The following is a 16,185-nucleotide window of genomic DNA, read 5'->3' as shown; positions in this document are numbered from 1 at the left end:
ATTTCCCTCCCAAATCATTTTCAGTGGTGAGGAAAGAGATCATGCCCAGCTGCTGGAATGTAATCAGGAGCAGATCTGCACAGCCCTGGGAGATGGAGCTGATATAAAGCTGTGATTCTTCAGCTAGTGAATTTCCAGCATGAGAGCTTGCCCACCCCTCCCCAACATGGTGGATGGACCAAATGCTTATTATTTGTAGGCTGGGGGAGGGAAGTGGGACACCCCTGGCACAGAGCCATGCGCAGCTTGGTGGCTGATGATTCAGGAGGCAGGGGAGCTGGGGTGAGTCCTCATTTTTCATCAGGAATCCTATGGCTTTTATTGTCTTCAGGCTATCTGTCAGGGTAGCCGGCTCTAGCCGGGGCTTCTGGGTCCTAACGACCTGCTTTCTATTTGGTCCCCACAGACTGTCCATGATTATGTCTTTGAAGGTCAGCTTGAAATAATTTGAAAGCCATTGTTGTTCCCAGAGAGCAAAGGAGAAATACAGTCTCTCAGAGCAGGTTAAAGATTCTGTGGCTTTCTCAAAGGGCTTCCCAGGTGGCGCAGTGGTAAAATGAATCCACTTGCCAATGCAAGACACACAGGTTCGATTCCTATATCAGGAAGATCCCCTGGAGTAGGAAATGGCAACCCATTCTAGTATTCTTGCTTGGAGAATTCTATGAACAGAGGGGCCTGGCTTAGTTTTCTCAAAAATGGTGACTTACAGGCTGTGGCTATCCGGTCCATCCTACAAAGCAGCGAGTGTTGTGTTTAAGCACAAGAACACTAGGGTCACGTTCTCTGAGTTCAAAGCCTGATTAGCTGTGTGTCCAAGGGCAAATCTCTGTGTTTTCACTGATGCATCTATAAAACAGGGCTGGGACTCTGCCTCATTTTTGAGAAATTCAGGAACATGCAATTTGAAAGATTCCATGGCGATGGCACCCCACTCCAGTACTCTTGCCTGGAAAACCCCATGGACGGAGGAGCCTGGTGGGCTGCAGTCCATGGGGTAGCTAAGAGACGGACACGACTGAGTGACTTCACTTTCACTTTTCACTTTCATGCATTGGAGAAGGAAATGGCAACCCACTCCAGTGTTCTTGCCTGGAGAATCCCAGGTATGGGGGAGCCTGGTGGGCTGCCATCTATGGGGTTGCACAGAATTGGACACGACTGAAGCGACTTAGCAGCAGCAGCAGCAGCATGACTGCTATGTGGATTCTCAATCTAAAACTCATGTCACTATAAAATTCCAGAGGACAGGCCAGCAGGCATACTCTGGCATTGTGGGGCCGCTACCTCTGTACTAGTGTGCTCAGCCAGGGGTAGATTCCAGGGCAGACCCACAGTCCAAAGTATTGCTTTGGGGCAAGGTGAGTCATTTCAGTCGTGTCCGACTCTTTGAGACCTTATGGACTGTAGCCTGCCAGGCTCCTCTGTCCATGGGGATGCTCTGGAGTGGATTGCCATTCCCTGCTTCAGGGGATCTTCCCCACCCAAGCATCAAACCCGTGTCTCTTATGTCTCCTGCATTGGCAGGCAGGATCTTTACCACTAGCACCACCTGGTATTGTTTTAATCATCTAAAATAAAGCCTGGAAAAGGAGAAACCTATCTATCACAGGTATCTGTTCATGGAGACCAGAGCCACTGGTGGAGATTCTAAGGATGAATTCTAGATTCCATCTTACAGCAACCTCATTCACTCATTACTCATCCAGCAAATGAAACAATTTTTAAGAGGCTGCTGCTGTACAGTCCATCTTACAAAGCAGCGAGTGTCGTGTGTAAGCACAAGAGCATTACGATCACATTCTCTGAGTTCAAAGTCTGATTAGCTGTGCGTCCAAGGGCAAATCTCTGTGTTTTCGCTGATGCATCTGTAAAACAGGGCTGGGACTCTGCCTCACAGGGTTTTGTGAAGAGAAAAGAAGGCAATCTATGTTCAGTGTTTAGCACATTTGGCACTTTCTAAATACTCCATGAAAAATGAAAGTAGTTTTCATTTTTCACTCTTCTGTGCATGGAATTTTCCAGGCAGGAATACTGGGTGGGTTGCCATTTCCTTCTCCAGGGGATCTTCCTGACCCAGGGATTGAACCTGGGTCTCCCGCATTGCAGGCAGATTCTTTACTGTTTGAGCCACCAGGGAATCCCAAATATGCCATAAATGATAGCTATTATCATTATTTCTACAGAAGACACAGAGAAGTTAGTCTTGGTCCCTGAATTTGAGATGCTTGTATGAATGCGCACAGCTGGCAGCATGGCACAGATGTGCAGTCGGGTTACTGTATTCCGGGGTAAGTGAGCTTTCCTTGTCACCTTGACATTAAAGTCACAGCAGTGGAGGCTGCTGCTGGTAGTGGCCTGGCCTTGAACTAGATCTGGTGGCTCACCCCTCTGTTCTCATGGACATTCACTTCCCATACGTCTTGCAATGTTTGCCTTCCGCCACATCCTGCACTTTCCCCCCTTGAAACCTCCTTCTTTTCTTTCTTAAAACAAAGTAAAAATGTATCACCTGAAACAGAGGTTGAAAAATAGTCCAATCACTGTGGTTCAAAAACAAATTCCTTTTTGGTGGCACTTCTTGGTGAGTGGTTCCCTTCATGACCAGGGGGCCTCCCTGGAGCAGAGACAAATGAGCCAATTTGGCTCTTATTTTATGTTTGCACCAAAGTATGTAGGAAATCCTGAATTATAATTTGTTTTTGTGATTCTTAACTCATCTAAACATAAATTCCTCACAAACCATGGTGTTGAAGAGAAAATTTTAACCAACCCATTATGATTAATGGGCAGTTCTTAAAAAAAAAAAAAAAAAAAAGCCAGCTAGGACTTCTCTGGTGGTCCAGTGGCTGAGACTCTGAGCTCCCAGTGCAGGGGGCTTGGGTTTGACCCCTGGTGAGGAAACTAGATCTCACATGCTGCAGCTAAAAGTTGGAGCAGCTAGAGAAATCAATAATAAAATAAACAATAAAAAGATTTTAAAAAGCAGCTAATAATTCATCTGAGGGGCCAGTGAAAGTGCTGATAGCAATAATAGCTAGTGTTTACTGAGGACCTGCCTTGTGCCAATCACTCTTCTAAATATTATGTATATATGAAACCCACTTCATCCTCACATCTGCCCTATGAGATAGGTGCTATTATTATCCCTTTTTACAAATGAAGAAATTGAGTCACAGAGAGGTTAAGAAGCTTGCCCTGTGTCACACAGTCAAAACACATTAGGACCAGGATTCAAACCCAGGCAGATTGGTTCCAGAGTTAATGCTCTTAGCCTCCCAGTTACTCATTCATCACGTGTTTGTTGAGAACCCCCTTGGTGCCAGGTACTGTCCTGAGTCCAGAGAGTTCAAAGGAAAACAGGATATAGCGCTTTCCTTTTAGGGGCTGAGTCTGGCTTAAGAGTTGAACACATAAACAAACAGAGCTTAGATTTGAACCCAACCATTCTGGATCCAGAGAGGGGTACTAAATGATGAGTAGGGATTTGCCTATCAGACAGAAAGGAATGAATGGGAAGGCTTTTCCTGGAAAACTGAGAGAAGCCAGACCAGACAAGAGTACCTCCAGATTGCTTTGTGTTGGTTTCCTTTCTTCCACCAAATCCTAGGGAGACTTCCCATTCCTAAACCCACACCATGATCCACTAAGGGATAAAACCAAAACCACCCAAAAGAGATATATCAAACCACATTAGCTTTTTGAGCAGGTCCTTACCTGACCTGAGCACAACAGTATCCTTGAGGTTCAGGTACTGTTTGATCCCCTTGATATTTGGTTCCCTCTGGAGGGATTTGGGTTTTAATCTGTTTGATTTTTTCTTTTTCCTGAAGATTAAAATCCTCTCCCTCTTGCTCTTGAAATCTCAGATTACTCAGAGATGTGATCCACAACATTTCGCCTGGAGAAAGGGAGGAAGTGGGCTGTCGCCCTAGTGCCGGATGGCATCTGGACTGCACCCCCCACCTCCACACACACCCAGGGGGAATGGCAGGAGGTCAGGTCAGGTCACACTTAGGATGTCCATTTTACTTTGAGGTTTCTCAGGAAGCTGACTTCACCCTTCCTTCAATCACCTGGTCAGATAGGTAGATTGCTGCAAGAAAAATCCCCTTGTTAATCCTCGGAGGCCCAAATGCAATATCTCACCCTCCTAGACCTCCCCTGGAAGCAATAATACACATCTATAGTATTGATGTGGCTCATATCATGAGGTGAAGAGCAAAAGAGGAGACTGGTGGGTGAAAAAATGATCTCTAGAGATTTGGGGAGACTGAAGTTGTCAACTTGGGAACCACATACTATGGAAATCCTTCTTATTCTTTGATGGGTACCAGGCTGGCTTTATTTTTCTATTTCTATTATCTCTTCATTAAGAGGGCTTCCTAGGTAGCACAGTGGTAAAGAATCTGCCTATAATGAAGGAGACACCAGAAACGCAGTTTCAATCCCTGCATCAGGAGGATCCCTTGAAATAGGAAATGGCAACCCGCTGCTGTATTCTTGCCTGGAGAATCCCATGGACAGAAGAGCCTGGTGGGCTGAAGTCCGTGGAGTCTCATAGCCTCATCCATCTCCTTTACGATAGTAAGTCTTTTGCTGTAGTCCTGTCCTCTTACCCCAGGGTCCAATGCCTGGTGTGAATATCTATTTATGAATCTCACTGTCCACCCAACAAGTTTAGCACCCAGCATAAAACAAAAACAAAAACACACTCTCTCCCATTTCTGTTCAGTCAATACAGTTATGGACCTCAAAACTTGTGAGTTATCTGGAAACCACTGTTCCATAGTGCTCAGCTGTCCTAAACTTCCAGCAGTCTCCTCACAGGAGATGTTTTCTTCCCCTACCCACAGTCCGGTCCCTACCCTGAAATGGGTTACCTCACCATTTGGCTGGACTTCTGAACAGCCTTCCTAAGGGTCCTTCCATCTCTGCCTTCTCCATGCCCACCCCCTGCAGTTCACCCAGCAGCATGGTGCCCCAAAGCTTCTTTGAAAAGACTACTGTAATCACATAACTCTCTTCTTCACAAGCACTTGATGGCTTCTTTGTTTTCAGAACAGGGCTTCCAGGATAGCTCAGTTGGTAAAGAATACGCCTGCAATTTAAGAGACCCCGGTTTAACTCCTGGGTGGGGAAGATCCCCTGGAGAAGGGATAGGCTATCCACTCCAGTATTCTTGGGCTTCCCTTGTGGCTCAGCTGGTACAGAATCCACCTGCAATGTGGGAGACCCTGGGTTGGAAAAATCCCTGGAGAAGGGAACAGCTACCCACACCAGTATTCTGGCCTGGAAAATTCCATGGACTCATGGCAAATAGATGGGGAAACAGTAGCTGACTTTATTTTTCTGGGCTCCAAAATCACTGCAGATGGTGATTGCAGCCATGAAATTAAAAGATGCTTACTCCTTGGAAGAAAAGTTATGACCAACCTAGACAACATATTGAAAAGTAGAGACGTTACTTTGTCAACAAAGGTCCGTCTAGTCAAAGCTATGGTTTTTCCAGTAGTCATGTATAGACGTGAGAGTTGGACTATAAAGAAAGCTGAGGGCCGAAGAATTGATGCATTTGAACTGTGGTGTTGGAGAAGACTCTTGAGAGTCCCTTGGACTGCGAGGAGATCCAACCAGTCCATCCTAAAGATCAGTCCTGAATATTCATTGAAAGGACTGATGCTGAAGCTGAAACTCCAATACTTTGGTCACCTGATGTGAAGAGCTGACTCATTTGAAAAGACCCTGATATTGGGAAAGATTGAGGGCAGGAGGAGAAGGGGACGACAGAGGATGAGATGGGTGGATGGCATCACCAACTCAATGGATATGGGTTTGGGTGAACTCCTGGAGTTGGTGATGGACAGGGAGGCCTGGCGTGCTGCGGTTCATGGGGTCACAAAGAGTCGGACACGACTGCGCTGAACTGAACTGATAATAGTCCATTGGGTCGCAGAGTCGGATGAGACTTTCACTTTCACTTTGTTTTCAGAAACACGCCCAAAGGCTTTCGAGGCTTTCTGTCCGTTTCCAGCCAAGGCCCCCCCTGGTGTCTGCTCTGGGTTTGCACGCGTGCAAAGTCGTGTAGGACTGACTGACTCTGTTGCCCCACGGACTGCCCCCCGCCAAACTCCTCTGTCCATGGGATTCTCCAGGCAAGAATACTGGAGTGGGTAGGCATGCCCTCCTCCAGGGGATCTTCCTGATCCAGGAATCAAACCTAAGTCTGTTATGTCTCCTGCATTGGCAAGTGGGTTCTTTACCACTAGTGCCACTTGGGAAGCAGGTTTGAGGATAGCATATTCACAGTCTTCTTGTCATTTATGTCCCAAGGAGTCCCTTTTGCTGAGATAACCAGGACTGATTACTTTAGGGAAATTGAGTGGACAGGAGGGGAAACTGACTAGACACAGCAGGAATGACACATAGGCGACTCCTGTCCTTCAGGACCCATCTCCTCACCTTGCCTGTTCAGATTACTCCCAGGCAGTGTGTTTCAAATGGAGCTGAAATCCTATCCCATTTATTCTTGTTCGTATTAGCACAGTGTTTGGTGAGCTCTTTATCAAGGGCTGACAGGTTGGTGCCAACCGAAGGAGGCTGAGCACATTTATCACTGCAGCTGGAACGTGCCCCAGCCTAAAAAGACTGTGCCGACCACTTGTCATTTCCTGGCAGCTCCCTGCTGTTCTCACACCTAGCCTTCTCATAATTGAAAACCTCCAACTTCTGTGACCTTCAAGAGTCACATGAAAAATTATTGGCCAAGTCCAGCTTCACATGGAAACTGAGAGCTGAGGTTTTGCCAGAGTCAGGCTGGGACAGTTGAGCCTGAAGTGTTCTGGGGAGTAAATGAAATAAGAGAATTTTGAAGTCTCATTACCCTTCTTACTTTATAGGCCAGTAGAGTGAGGCTGGAGATGGTAGGGAAGGCCCCAGCTTTAGGACTTCTGTGGAGAAATTTGAGGGTGACATCTTGATTGGAAGAAGGAGCTAGCAGACTTATATTAAAGATGAAATTACACAGAAGGCATTTTAAAAAATTAGATTGCTTATTGGGAGTGGCTGTGAGGGTTGGTGGAGACAATGGGGGTAGTCAGGCCACAGCCCTATACTAGTGATTGATATTTATCATCCAGTGCTTTTCCCCTGCTCGGCTCTGCACCACAGGGGCCAACCCCTGAGAATGCTGTGTCCCAGGTTCCTTTGTCCTCTGGCTTCTGAGTGAATGAGAGGCGCTGGCAGGAGACTGAAGACCAAGAGAATTCAGGAGGCCCGGTTGCTAGTCTGAGCAGGAGAGTCAAGGAGAGTCTCTTCTGTGACTTCGGACACCACTGGCAGCTCTATCTTAGTTCCAGCTCCTCTATCCACAGGATGGTCTTGCCCCTGGGATAAGGTGACATCACACCCTCCCTCTCTCTGCAGCCCAGGGTTCGTAAGTGCTTCCTACAGCTTGCTTCACCCTCCTTTATGATCCTTTAATTTCCTACAGTATATAGTACTGAGGAGTAAAGTCCAGGAGATGGTGAAGGACAGGGAAGCCTGGTGTGCTGCAAATGTGGGGTCACAAAGAGTTAGATGTGACTTAGTGACTAAACAATTATAAACAACCTCTCTTTAAGTTATTGAACTTTGTGACATGGATGCATTTTCCTGACTGGACCATCTTTCCTAAACGGTGCCTTGACACGGTCACTAGCAGGAATGGATCTGAAGGCAGCTATCTGGTGAGAGCTGAGTTTAGAACCATTGCCTTGACCAACAGTTTATAGAATCTTTTGATGCTACCACACAACCTTCTGAAAAACAGGCACATGAGTCACAAATAAAATGGGTCTCTGCTTTCCCAAGTGAAGTCACTCAGTTGTGTCCAACTCTTTGCTACCCCAAGGACTTCTCCAGGCCAGAATACTGGTGTCAGTAGTGGTTCTCTTCTCCAGGGGATCTTCCCAACCCAGGGATTGAACCCAGATCTCCCACACTGCAGGCTGATTCTTTACCAGCTGAGCCAGGGAAGCCCAAGAATACAGGATTGGGTAGACTACCCCTTCTCCAGTGGATCTTCCTGACCCAGGAATTGAACCAGAGTCTCCTGCATTGCAGGCGGATTCTTTACCAGCTGAGCTACCAGGGATTATTAGGAGGGGTCCTGTTACCCCAGGGATCCTATTAATCATGTACCATGCTGTACAACACAGGCTCTTCTTCCCAAATTATGTTCAACATGCTCTGCCAGGATCTTGGTGAGAGGTGGAAGGGAAGGAGGAGAAAGAGATGCTGCTCACCCAGGGAGCTCCACTCAGAGAAGAGACCTGAAATCAGGCAAACGATGACAGAGCATATATCGATGAATGCTTGCTTCCAGGCTCTGTTTCTCTGCCTCGCAGCCCAACCCCATGCCTCTGCTACCTGGACTGGTCAGTGAGTACTATGGAAGTGGAAGCTCAGAAAAACACTGCCGAGATAGGAAGCTCCCCAAACACAGCCCTCCCTCCCGCAACATGATGATACCACACCTGCAACCTTCTTTTTGATTCTATGAATATTTATCGAGCTCCCAGAGTGTGCCCTCTTGGAGATTTCAAAGAAATACAAATCATGGCCCCTACCTTCAAAAGGTCTTTATCTATCTGCAGAGAGGAAGTGAACCTACCTGAACCATCTGAAGAGGGGCACAGGGCAGACCTCTATTCAGTGTCAGGATGAGGGCTTGGGAGGCAGGTAGTGGGAGCTTCTACTGGTTGTGCTCCAGCTAGAGCTTTAGAAGCACTGCTCACTAAATATATTTTACATATATCATCCTTGTAATTATTCCCCAAATAATGAGAACTGTATATCATTATTTCCATTTAATAGAAAACTGAGACTCCAAGAGGTTAAGTATTCCAGAATCATAGGGCGCTTTGGTTAAGTACCCCAGGATAACCATGGTAGAGCTGGAATCACTACCTTGTTTGTCTGGCTCCAAACTCATGCTTTTCCTACCGTTTCACTCACTCTGTTCTTGCTATAGCCAGGGGCAGAGACTGGGCTCAGTCCTGGGTACCCTGGGAAGCCAAGCAGTGAAGATGCTGGACTGAGGGTGGGACATTAGGTGGGCCGTGTCTGAGGAATATCACTCTGCCTGGGGTCTGCAGGGTGAGCCCAGGAAGAGACTAGGGACAAGGAGATGAATTAAAGGAACTGTGCCAAAGATTCCTGTAGATACCCTGAGAATGGAAAGGAAAGGGTGCAGAAAGAAACGGTTTGAAGGGAAGGTCACCAGACCTATGCGGCTGATTGACACAGAGAATGAAGAAGGGCTGAGAGAATTAATGAGCCCTCAATGACTCATAATTTGAATGTGATTATGATTTTGAAAAAATTTACCTCCTCAATCTGAAACTAAATGTCAAATATACTCTTTTTCCTTCCTGTAAATTAAAAAAGGGGGGAGTTGTAGTTATTCAATAAAAAACTGTAATTTATACTTGTTGATTTAATGATTAGGATGGTTTACTGAGTTATTAATAACTGTAAGACCAGGAAAACAATACTGGTTGTCAATGTTTCCATTGGGTAAGAAGGGGGTTGATGGAATTCAAGTTTAGGCAAATGTAGTAGGCCATGGAGAGGTTCCAGAAAAGACTCACTTAACAGTTGTAGAGAAGGAAGCTAGAGGATTATTGGCTTGAGGAACAGTTGGTTGCAGAAAGGATCCATTGGGATGAGATTTGTCACTCATTAGGAAAGAATTAAATTTTTCAAAGACTGGAGTTGAGTAAATCAGCTACTCCTTGGGCAATAAACAGACCAGAAGGGTAACAGATAAATGTATAAACATAGTCTTACTGCTTAATCTGTGTCAGATGGATTGATTAAGCTACAGATCTGTAGTTTGCCTGCTGAGATGTATGCTGTGACCTGAGGTTTCCTCCCACTGTTGTGTTCTTTATTTTGAAAGTCTGAATGAGTAGAAAACTCACCTAGGACTCCATATAAAGGATCCCAATGTAAAAGAAAAAGGATCTGTGTGTTCGGATCCTAATGTAAAAAAAAAGCTCTGTCCCTTAATTTCTTGGTTAGTGAGAAAAGTAAATGTCATGAACATTGATGCTCTCTGTTTGAGGTTTCAGTAGAATTAGGGTCATCAGGAAGGAGACTCAGTTTGTGAGAGGACACGTGGTTTAAATGAAAGGAATAGTATAAGACCAGTCTAAACTTCTCACTTCATGGTCTAGGACACTGAGACTCACAGAAGGAACGTGGTCATAGGTTGAGGTGCTAATGGAAGGTCTAGACCAAGAGCTGAGAAGAATGACCCAGAGAGATGTTGTGGGGAAGGGGGTGGGAGGGGGGTTCATGTTTGGGAACGCATGTACACCCGTGGTGGATTCATGTCAATGTATGGCAAAACCAATACAGAATTGTAAAGTAAAATAAAAAATAAATAAATTAATTAAAAAAAAAAAAAGAAAGTGAGAAAGAGCTGATGGTAAAGACCTGAGTCTTAAAGGAAACTGACAGCCAGGAGCAGAAGAGATATACTCCAAAATACAGTAATAAAATGTAGGGGAACAAGAATAATTCAGTATAATGGAAGCCAAAGGAGAGGATTTTGTCAGTGTAGCAATGGCCCCAAAATGATCCAGGAAATCCGATGTAAGCAATTTTTGAATTTGTAATGTGGTCTTTAGAAGTACCATTGTACTAAAGTGATAGGAAGGGAAAAACAGTCAAGTGAAGGGTGTGTGTGTGTGTGTGTGTGTTCACCTGCATCCTGTTTGAATTCTCCTGCCCTGACTAAAAGGTGGTGAAGCTAAAGTGAGAGGAGGGTTAGCACCACTGATGAGTGAAGCAGAAGTTGAAGGTGAGATATCTTTTCTGACACTGAGGGAAATGCCCAAATCAGGAGCCAAGAGTCAAGCATGGATCTGACTTCCTAGAGAGGGGTATTGGGATGAGCCCTGATCTCAAAGGGCCAAACACAGACTGAAAGGGAGTGAGCCAGAGAATGAACCAGGATGCACTCAAGGAAGAGGGAAGGGCCCAGGAGCCAGGAGGGATCAGACTGGAGCAGATGAACTAGGGGCGTTGTCCAGAGCTCTCTTGGTGTGTCTGCCACAGTGTGACGGGGGTAGGAGCAGGGTCGGTTTTCTGAGCACACAAACTGCCCTCAGAAGGTCCCAGGTTTGGTTTAATGTTCTGTTCTCACCATCTTGAAAGTCTTAATACTTTTATCTCACAGCTTTTTGTAGGTAAAGTCTGATGGGATGGTGGAGAGGATGTGTGTGAGAAGAGGAGTGTGTGATGTGTGTGGGCCTCTGTCCCAGTTTCCTACAGTGTTTGTGATGTCCCCTGAGCATAGAATTTCCCCGGAGTCACGAGGTGTGAGACACTCAATGAAAACACAAGGTAAATGTGCTATGTATGTGGTTGAGTAATTTGAGGTGGACTTTCCATTTGGACGAGAACTTGCTTCCAAAGCAGACTGCAATGATGTTTTAAGCCCACAGATGACTAAACCCTATCCTATTCTTGCTCATTTTACTTCTCTGAATTACCACTCACGCTAAAAATGATGACATAGAAGGAAAGGGAAAGACAAGCCAACCCTTACTCCTTTTCCTCTCAGCCCTTTCTTACTCATCAGTAAGCTGGAGACAGAGAATATTGATAGAATGTGCACAAATTGAGAAGTCAAATGAAAAGCAAGAAAAGAGCTTAAACAAGTCCAGACACAATTAATGTTAGCACCTCTTCACTAGTTTCTCAATTCAAGTGCAGCTTATAAATATGCATTCACTTGAAGGGAGAAATAACATATTTAGAGAGGAGTGTGGACATTAGAGCTTTCCTGGTGGCTCAGATGGTAAAGAATCTGCCTGCCAGTGCAGGAGACCAAGTTCAACCTCTGGGTCGGGAAGATCCCCTGGAGTAGAAATGGCAACCCACTCCAGTATTCTTGCCTAGAGAATTCTGACAGAGGAGTCTGGTGGGCTACAGTCCATGGGGTCACAAAGAGTTGGACATGAACAGAATAATGAGGCAAGCCTGTGCTCTATGACTGTGAAAATAACCACTGATTCTACTCACACCCATTTTCTTGTTGATGCCACAGCTTCTCTTTCAACCAAATAGGACAAATTGGGTGTTTTCTCCTTTATTAGGCAGTGATGATGATCGCCCCTCAGCATACTATCTACTTTTATTAAGGATAAAAGTATTTCATGCCTGAGACCAGACTAGATGCTCATTACAGGAGCACAGTCACTGCCCTCACTGAGTTTTCAGTCTGGTGAGAGATTCACAAGTAAATAGGTGGCTGTGATGCCAAGTGATAATTGCTATGGGGATGGACCCACAGGGATGCTGAGGAACACTCAAGAGGGACCCAAATCCAGCTGTGAAGCATTCCCCCCAAAGATGATAGTTATGCTGAGTTTTGAAGGACAGAAAGTAATTTGCCAGACCATGGAGATAAGGGGTAGAGGGAAAACCATTCCTGGAAGAGGGAAGGGCATGTTGATGGATCAGGGGAGAGAGCAGGGGTGCATGCATGCGTAGTATACACGGGGGACTGCAAGGACAGGGAAAGTGATACAGACAGCTCCAGGGGTAACAGCAGAGAGATGAGAACAAGAAAGGCCTCCATACCATACTCACGAGTGGGCTTTGTCCTGATGACTGGGAGGGGTCAGTGAACTGTTTGAGGAAGGAGGGTGTCATGATCAGATTTGCATCTTTGGAAAGACGGTCCTGGAAGCAGTGTGGAGAACAAATTGGGAGATGGTAAGACTGAGAGAAGGAGGTCATTTGGAGATGGTTGCAGCCATTAGGGTAAAGAAATGGGAACAGTGGCTTTCAGTGGGGGAGACATGGATGGGGTGGGGTGGGGAGAAGGTGATGAAAGGGAGGAAGAACTGATGAACTTGGGTATTGATGGGATATATGGGGTCAAAAAGAGGGAGAAATCCAAAACCACTTCCAGTCCTCTAGCTTGGGAAGGAGGTTTATAGTATTACTGTTCTCTAGACTAGAAACAGAAAAGGAGAGCATCGAGTGGGAAAAAATGATGCTGAGTCTGAAGGACCTGTGAGATATCCACTAAGCCACTAGGTATTTGATTCTAAACCTCTGGAGACAGATTTGAGCTGAAGATATAGACTGGCCATACAGGAGTTATGCCCAGATAAATCAGGGCTGAGGGTTTCCCTGGTGGTCCAGTGGTCAGGACACCATGCTTCCAATGCAGGGGGCATGGGTCTGATTCCTGGTTGGGGAACTAAGCTCCCACAGGCCATGCAAAAAAATAAAAAATAAAAAAATCGGGATGAAAGAGGGTTTTGGAAACACTGACATTTAATGGGAGGCCAAGAAATGTGTTTAAGAAGTCTTAACCCAGACACTTGGGAGAAAAACCTAGAGAAGGTGATATTTGGATGCCCAAGAAAAGAATGAAACACATGAGGAAAAAAATCACCAGCTGAAAAAAAAGGCATAAATAACATTTAATATTTGAAAATTTTAATCCAATTAAAATGTATTAATTGGATTTAGCAACAGGGTCTGTTTTTGTCAGTGACGAGGATGGTTTCCCCAGGGGGGTGATGGAATGCAAGCCAGATTGTAGTGAGCTGAGGGGTAGGAGTGGGAAGTAAGAAAACAAAGATAAATATAGACAACATTTCATGACATTTGACTTCAAAGGGGAGAAAAGAAATAGATGATAGTTAAAGTGGGACCTGTGTTTAGAGGAGGATTTTATTTGTTTAAGTGGAAGTTGTTTAATCAGAGTTAATTGCTGATGGAAAGAGGGATGGGGGAAGAGAAAGAGAATGAATACAGGAGATAATTTTCCAAAATGCTTTCATATTTACTCATTTATTTAGCCTTACAGTTCACTTAGAAGACTTACTTGTCTTTTTTATTTTTCTTCCATTTTCAGGTAGAGAAACAAAATGAAACCCAGAAAAGTGAAGTAAATTCTCTAAGATTATATTGCAGAGAGACAAGCCGAGACTCTGGGGTTCCACTGGGCAGTAAAGCTTTGGGAAGAAAAACGCATTTTCATCCATAAAATCCCTTGAGCTCAGAGCAGATCCAAGGTGCTGTAATTATCTTGCCCCTGACTCCCCACCAGCAACTGGGAGGGGGAACCAATCTCCTAGCTCTTATCAGACTCTATTGAGCTGGAGCTTTAATGAGCAGCAGCAATCTGTTATTTTCCCCGTGTTTGCCTTGCAAGTTGCTCTTTTAATTCACATCCAGAGAGGGAGAAGGAGATGAATATTAAAAGCGCACATCAAGGGACCGAGGGAGGCAGGGAGACAGGGAACTCTTCAGTATGCAAGGACAGAAGCAGGATTTGACACAATGCAAAATCTGTTGCCCGAGTCTGCTCTGGTCTCTGACAAGTCTGCTCTTGGGGATTGTTGCTCACTAGACTGCTTGGCTGTTGGGAGAGGGGATGTTTCTGGAATTGTCTAAACTGTGAGCTTGACTCACTCTGGAATGATGGCAGAAAGAAGCTGTATTACTGAGACCTTGAGAGAATAATTCTTTCTGGAGTAAGGAGTGAGGCAAGGGGCAGATTTCTGTTATGGGACATCTCCTTAAAAGGAGCAATAAGTTCCACTGGAGTGGGATGGTTTGGGGTGTAGGGAAGATGGATGGATAAGGTCTCAATGTCAAGAGTAACATTTTCTTTTGTGTCTACTAAGTAATAAGGTTCAAATTTACCAAGTTAACTTCCTAGACTGGTGAAAATCCAGGACAGATGTTGGCAAACATTTGAGACTTGTTTGTCATTGTTGGTCCGGAATACTCACTCAGGGCTTTTCTGCTTCATGAATCTGAGAACTGGAAAGAATGAGAAGTTAATGAGAGAGCATAGGAAGATAGTCTCAGTTCCATGTGCTACAGTGAATTTTCACTTTCAGAGACACAAAGCTTGCATTTGCTGATTCAGGCAAGGTCAGTTCTGGAAGACCTCAAGATTGTAATGGATAAGTGCCAGGATTGGTTGGCTCCTTTGTCCATGGAATTCTCCAGGCAAGAATGTGGAGTATTTCTTGGAGTATGGGTAACCATTCCCTTCTTCAGGGGATCTTCCTGACCCAGGGATCAAAACCGGTCTTCTGTATTGCATGCAGATTCTTTACCATCTGAGCCACTGGGAAGCCCCAGTATGGCTCTGCAGGTAAAGAGTCCACTTGTGATGCAGGAGACATAGGAGACGTGGGTTCGACCCCTGGGTCGGGAAGATCCCCTGGGGGAGGAAATGGCTACCCACTCCAGTACTTTTGTCTGAAAAATCCCATGGACAGAGGAGCCTTGTTGGCTATAGTCCAAAGAGTACAAGTCCAAGATCACAAAGAGCCGGACATGTCTGAGTAATTTAGCATGCCCTGATAAGAAAACCAGGAAAACCACTTGCTGGTTGGCTGTTAATCCACGCAAAGCACAAATTTACACAAGGCTGCCATCTTTAAAATCTAATACTGTGCGTGAAATGTTGTAAATATTTCACAAATCTTTGTTTAATGACTAAATGAACCCCTTTTATTCTTTATTGCTTTATTCAGATATCTGTGCCAATTCAATCCAACAAACTTTTACTGAGCACTTTCTATGTAAGAGGAACCTAGAAAGCTCTAGAAAGGGACTTGTCTTCCTAGTTGTAGCAGAATGTAGCATAGTTTGCCTATGTCCACATCCTCTTAACACTCCTGATTCCTCAGTAAGCTACTGGGTCCTTCCTGAAAGCATGTGTGACTCTCTGACTTGGGGCTTTCTCTTTTTGTAGGAGTCTACTCAGCCTGTGCACAGTGTGGCTTGGACCAGTGCTCCTGGGAGCACTCTTCAACTAATGACAGGTGGCAGTCAGGGCATAGATACCACGGCTTCCTAACCCCTCAGGTAGATCAATTCTGAGATTGCTCTACACACTCTCCTGGAAGTGCCTAGGAAAAGTGGAGCCCAGTTGCCCACTGAGCAATGGCAAACCCTACGTTGACTCTCATCCTTCCCTTTTCTCCACTCCCATATATCATACAGGTGCTTCCTGGGATTGCCCTCCAAAGAAACTTCTTCTAGTCAAATCTTTGTTTCAGCATCTGCTTTCAGGGGAACCTAGCTGAAAAGACATAATCTGTGGTAAGTATATTTGAATAGGATCTGCGAGGATGGAAAGAAAGTTTCTGC

Source organism: Oryx dammah, unplaced genomic scaffold (assembly GCF_014754425.2).
Source record: "Oryx dammah isolate SB20612 unplaced genomic scaffold, SCBI_Odam_1.1 HiC_scaffold_28, whole genome shotgun sequence".
Classification (NCBI taxonomy): Eukaryota; Metazoa; Chordata; class Mammalia; order Artiodactyla; family Bovidae; genus Oryx; species Oryx dammah.
This window is presented reverse-complemented; position numbering follows the sequence as displayed.